A 6703-nucleotide genomic window follows, 5' to 3' on the forward strand; every position below is an offset into this window, starting at 1 on the left:
TGGACTCAGTACCCCTCTGGACTGAGCACCCCGCCTTAGCCATCCTTTTCCCTGCGCTCCTGGGGGGACTCCCTTCAGCAGACCACCCGCAGCACCCTGTGGACTCAGTACTCCTCCAGACTCAGTACCCCGCCTTGCCCATCCTTCTCTTTGTGCTCCTGGGGGGACACCCTTGAGCAGACCACCCCCAGCACCCCGTGGACTCAGTACCCCTCTGGACTGAGCACCCCGCCTTAGCCATCCTTCTCCCTGCGCTCCTGGGGGGACGCCCTTCAGCAGACCACCTCCAGCACCCTGTGGACTCAGTACCTCTCTGGACTGAGCACCCCGCCTTAGCCATCCTTCTCCCTGCGCTCCTGGGGGGACGCCCTTCAGCGGACCACCCCCAGCACCCTGTGGACTCAGTACCTCTCTGGACTGAGCACCCCGCCTTAGCCATCCTTCTCCCTGCGCTCCTGGGGGGGACGCCCTTCAGCGGACCACCCCCAGCACTCCGTGGACTCAGTACCCCCTCCGGACTCAGTACCCCGCCTTGCCCATTCTTCTCCCTGCGGTCCTGGGGGGGACGCCCTTCAGCGGACCACCCCCAGCACCCTGTGGACTCAGTACTCCTCCAGACTCATTACCCCGCATACCCATCCTTCTCCTTGCACTCCTGGGGAGATGCCTTTTAGCGGACCACCCCCGACACCCCATGGACTCAGTACTCCTCTGGACTGAGTATCTCGCTTTACCTATTTTCCTTGTGCTCCTGGGGGGACGCCCTTGAGTGTATTTAATCTCCACAGCACCCTGTGCACTCAGTACTCCTGCAAGCTCAGTACCCTGCCTTACCCATCCTTCTTCCTGCTCTCCTGGGGCAATGTCCTCGAGCATATTTAACCTCTGCAGCACCCCGTGTACTCAGTGCCCCACCATACTCAGTACTCTGCCGTACGCATCCCTCTTCTGTGCTCCAGGGCTGAAGCCCTTGAGTGACCACCCCTGCAGCATCCCCTGTACTCAGTACCCCCCATACCCATCCTCCCTGTTTTCTTGGGGTGACATCCTTGAGCGTATTTAATCTCCAGAGCACTCTGTGTACTTAGTACCCCGCCATACTCAACACCCCGCCATACCCATCATTCTTCCTATTCTCTTGGGGTGACACCCTTGAGCATATTTAACCTCCATGTCACCCCGTGGACTCAGTACCTCTCTAGACTCCACACCCCACCTTACCCATCCTTCTCCCTGAGCTCCTGGGGTCACTACTCTGTACTCACTACTCTGCCATACAGTACCTCACATACCCATCCTTGCTGTGCTCCTGGGGTGACATGCTTCAACAGACCACCCCACAGCACTCTATGTACTCAGTACTCCTCCATCCTTAGTACCACTCCAACCCCATAACTTCCTGCACTCCTGGGGAGATGCCCTCGAGCATATTTAATCTCCACATCACGCCGTGTACTCAGTACTCCTCCGGACTCAGCACCCTGCCTTACCCATCCTTCTCCCTGTGCTCCTGGGGAGATGCCCTTGAGCGGACCATCCCGCAGCACCCCACCATACTCGTCCTTCCTCCAGAGGTCTGATAGCCCGTGTAGAGATGAAGCGCATTTCTTGGAGTAGCACACCAGTCATGCACCTCTTCCACTTCACGGAGCTACCAGAGGGAAGTGTAAGTTGTGTGCCGAGACTCAGTAGAAAACTGGTGGTTGCAGAACGGAGGAGAGATGAGTCCGAGGCCCGAGGTGTGACCTCTGTCTGGTGTTTCTCTGTGCCTTATTCTGCAGGCCTGGACTGTGGAGCAGGGACTGGGGGCGTGCTTCCAGGCTCACTGCTCTGAGCAGCTGCAGGACAAGTGGCCTGGAATGGAGCCTCGTTTGCATAGTGGCAGGAGCTGTGACAGTCAAACTGCAGCGTTTTCATGCGGACACGTTTCATATGAAAATATGCAGTACTCTTCTAGCTTTGCAAAGGAGCCGAGGACTGGTTCTTGGAAAGTTGGAGAAAGATCAGAGTTTCCTGATGATTGAGAGCACTTTCCACATTCCAGTTTTTTTTCCTTTGCAACACTTTGGAGATACAGTTCATGAGCTGTACCATTCACTCACTTAAAATACACGATTAAATGATTTGTCATTTATTCACAGTTATGCAACCATCACCGCAGTTCAGTTACTTTTAAAAACTAATTTCAGAACCATGAATTTCTGTGGGTTTCATTTAAATTTGCACAGTTTATTAAATATCAAACATGTTTATTGTATGTCTATCACACCTACACATATGTGTACTTATGTGTATATCAGATCTACTTTTAACTGATCTCACTCCCCACTGCCCCATTTGAAAAAAATACTATACTCTCTACCTTTTAAATTTTTAGATAGTTTTTTAAAATTTTGGGATAATTGCAGTTGAGATTTATTTTGATAATTGTACATATAAATTTGTTATATGCAGTTACAACAAATAGTACAGAGAGATTCCAGTGTCCCTTTGCCTAGTTTCCTCAAATGATAACATTTTGCAGAAACTAGAGTATGATATCACACCCAGGTACTGACATTGATAACAGCCAAGATACAGAGTATTTCCCTTATCGCAAGGATCCCTCCTCTTGCCTTTTTATAGCCACACATTCTTTCCTCCTGCTTCCATCTCCTTAGCTCCTGGCAGCCACTAATCTGCTCTCCATTTCTATGATTTTGGCAAATGAAGTGGGTTATATAAAGAGAATCATAAGGTATGTAACCTTTTGGGATTGGCTTTTTGCACTCTTCAATTTTCTGAAAATGAATGCAGCTTGCTGCCTTCCTTTAGCTCCTTTTTATGCCTCCAGGCCTTGGATGCAACACCATTGGCTCACCCATTAAAGGAGGTCTGAGTTGTTTCTATTCTTTGGCTATTATCAATAAGGCTCCTAGAAGCATTCCTGTGCAGGTTTTTATGTGAACCTAAGTTTTTGTCTCTCTGGGATAGATGCCTGGTGTGCAATTACGAGGTCATATGGTGGTTGCATGTCTAGTACTTTTAAGAAACAGCCTTGGGCGCCTGGGTGGCTCAGTTGGTTAAGCGACTGCCTTCGGCTCAGGTCGTGATCCTGGAGTCCCGGGATCGAGTCCCGCATCGGGCTCCCTGCTCAGCAGGGGGTCTGCTTCTCCCTCTGACTCTCTTCCCTTTCGTGCTCCCTGTCTCTCATTCTCTCTCCCAAATAAATAAATAAAATCTTAAAAAATAATAATAATAAATAGCTTTCTGTGCCTTCTCTGGCAGAAGCCAGGATTATTTCAACGGAGACTTAAAGCTATTTAAAATTGATCAGCCTTGGGCGCCTGGGTGGCTCAGTTGGTTAAGCGACTGCCTTCGGCTCAGGTCATGATCCTGGAGTCCTGGGATCGAGTCCCACATCGGGCTCCCTGCTCAGCAGGGAAGCCTGCTTCTCCTTCTCCCACTCCCCCTGCTTGTGTTCCCTCTCTCGCTGTGTCTGTCTCTGTCAAATAAATAAATAAAAATCTTTAAAAAAAAAAAAAATTGATCAGCCTTGGGCGCCTGGGTGGCTCAGTTGGTTAAGTGACTGCCTTCGGCTCAGGTCATGATCCTGGAGTCCCGGGATCGAGTCCTGCATTGGGCTCCCTGCTCGGCAGGGAGTCTGCTTCTCCCTCTGACCCTCCTCCCTCTCATGTGCTCTCTCTCTCATTCTCTCTCTCTCAAATAAATAAAATAAAAAAAAATAAAAAATAAAATAAAATCTTAAAAAAAAAAAGAAAAGAAATAGACGAACCTGGCTGTGCCATTTTACCTTCCCACTAGTAATGTATTTGAGGTCCACTTTCTCCACATCATTGCCAGCATTTCATGATGTCACTATTTTTTTTTATTTTAGCCATTCTAATAGCTATGTGGTGATGTCTCATTGTGCTTTCAGTTTGCATTTCCCTGATGGCTGCTGATGTTGAACACGTTTTCATGTGCTTATTTGCCATCTGTATATCCACTTGAGTTATGCCCCTTTTTTGGTCTTCTGCCCATTTTATGGTAGTTTTTTTTTTTAAATGTTGAGTTTTGAGAATTCTTTATATATTCTAGCCCTTCGTTGGATATGTGGTTTGCAAATATTCTCTCCTCATCTATGGCTTGTCATTTTCTTAAGATATTTTGCAGGGCAAAAGTTTTAATTTTGATGAAGTCCAGTTTATCAATTTTGTCTTTTATGGATCCTGCTTTTTTTTTTTTTAAGATTTTATTTATTTATTTGACAGCGAGAGAGGGAACACAGTAGGAGGAGTGGGAGAGGGAGAAACAGGCTTCCCGCTGAGCAAGGAGCCCAATGCGGGGCTCGATCCCAAGACCCTGGGACCATGACCTGAGCCGAAGACAGACGCTTAACGACTGAGCCACCCAGGCGCCCACTGGATCCTACTTTTGGTGTCAGGTTTAAGAACTCTGCTAGCTCTAGTTCCTGGAGATTTCCTGTTGTGTACTTTTCTATAAGTTTCATAGTTTTGTATTGTACATTTAAATCTCTGATTCATTTTGAGTTAATTTCTATGTAAGGTGTGAACTCTAGTTTGAGATGTGTTTGGTTTTTTTGGCGGGGGGGAGGGGTTGCCTATGAATCTCCAGTCAACACTGTTGAAATGATCGTTCTTCCTCCATTAAATTGCTTTTGCACTTTTGTCAGAAATCAGATATGTTTATGTGGGTCTGTTTTAGAGTTCTCTGTTCTGTTCCATTGGACTTTTTGTCCATCTTAACCATCAGTACCACACAATCTTGATTACTGCAGGTACATAGTAAATCTTGAAATCGGGTAGATTTGTTCTTCCCACTTTATTCTTTTCAAAATTGTTTTAGCTAATCTAGTTCTTTTGCCTTCTCATATAAATTTTAGAATAATCTTACCTCTATCTACGAAAGAAATTACTGGGATTTTGATAAGGATTGTGTTTTCCTTGTATATCAATTTGGAGGTAATCAACATCTTTACCATGTTCAGTGCTCCAGTCGGAACACAGTATGTCTCTCCATTTACTTAGATTTTTTATTTTTTTCTTCTGTGTTTTGTAGTTTTCAGCCTACAGGTCCTGCATATGTTTTGTTGGACTTAAACTGAGTATTTCTTTTTAAAAACTTCTGGTTTTCATGTGTTTGTTGATAACATATAGAAATACTGTTGATTTTTTTATGTTTATCTTGTATTCTGTGACCCTGATGAATTCGTTTATTCTGTGTTTTTGTAGATTCCTTGAGGTTTTATATAAAGACAGTCATGTCATCTGCAGATAAGAGTGGTTTTCTTTCTTAATCCCTGCCCTGTGTGCTTTTCAGTTCCTTTTCTTGCCTTTTTGTTCTGGCAGCAATTCTCAATACTATGTTGAATAGTAGACATGAGAGTAGACATCCTTGTGTTGCTCCCAATTTTAGAAAGAAGCATTCAGTCTTTCACTATTAAATATAATGCTTGCTGGATGTTTTTGTGGATGTTCTATATCAAGTTTACATCCCCCTCTAATCCTAGCTTTCTGAGGGTTTTTATCATGAGTGGGTGTTGAATTTTATCAAGTGCTTTATCAGCATCTATTGATATGATCATGTGATTTTTCTTCTCTAGCTTGTCAGTATGGTTTTTCTTCTCTAGCTTGTCAGTATTCTTTAATAATGTGGGGTTATAAAATTATGTATTTCAAGTTGGGTTAGTTGTGGCAGTTTATACTTCTGTGGAGTTCCTCATGTCTAGCTGTTCTGTCCCTTGTTGAAAGAGGGCACTTGCAAGCCTCCAGCTATAACTGAGTTTGTCTTCTTCCCTTTTGTTAGTCTGGTTAACGGATTTTGCACTTACGTTGTTTGATGCACGCACACTTACTGCTCTATCTTCTTAGTGGGTTGATCTGTTATCATTATATAATGTCTCTGTCTTGTAATTTTTTTTTGTCCTGGTGTCTACTTTATTTGATGATAATATTGCACCCCTGCTTTCCTTTGATTAATGTTTACATAATATGTAATTTTTCACCTTTTCACTTACAGTCTTTTTTTTTTTTTTAAGATTTTATTTATTTGACAGAGAGAGACACAGCGAGAGAGGGAACACAAGCAGGGGGGAGTGGGAGAGGGAGAAGCAGGCTTCCCACTGAGCAGGGAGCCCGATGCAGGGCTTGATCCCAGGACCCTGGGAACATGACCTGAGCCGAAGGCAGACTCTTAACGACTGAGCCACCCAGGCGCCCTTTCACTTTCAGTCTTTATCATTTTTTTGAATTGAGTTTCTTGTAGGCGTGCATATAGTTGGATCCTGTTGTTTTATCCACTTTGCCAATCTCTGTCTTCTAATTGGTGTATTTAGATCCTTTACATTTAATGTAATACGTTGTTGATATATTGGGAGGTAAGTAACATTTTCTTTACTTTCTGTTTTTTATTTCTTTGCTTTCTTTTTCCTGACTTCTTGCGGGTTATTTGAACACGTTAAAATTTTACTTGTTTCTGTATATAGTGATTTTGAGTATATTTCTTTGAATAGCCTTTTTAGTGGTTGGGTATCCCATTATATGTATGTAATTTATCTTAGTCTATAGGTGTCATCATTATATCAGTTTGAGGGAAGTGTAGAAACCGTATGTCCATTTACATCTCTTTTCCTTCCCTCTTTTAAAATTGTCTTTTTTTTTTTTTTTTTAAGATTTTATTTATTTGACAGAGAGAGACACAG

At 44.1% G+C, this 6703-nt stretch overlaps 1 protein-coding gene across 2 annotated transcripts in view; it reads left to right on the forward strand.

The window, feature by feature from the left end:
• The window catches only part of OGDH (oxoglutarate dehydrogenase), a 71755-nt gene that overhangs the window by 1194 nt on the left and 63858 nt on the right, over positions 1-6703 (forward strand). The window lies entirely within an intron of this gene.

This window comes from Neomonachus schauinslandi, chromosome 12 (genome assembly GCF_002201575.2).
Source record: "Neomonachus schauinslandi chromosome 12, ASM220157v2, whole genome shotgun sequence".
NCBI classification, from domain to species: Eukaryota; Metazoa; Chordata; class Mammalia; order Carnivora; family Phocidae; genus Neomonachus; species Neomonachus schauinslandi.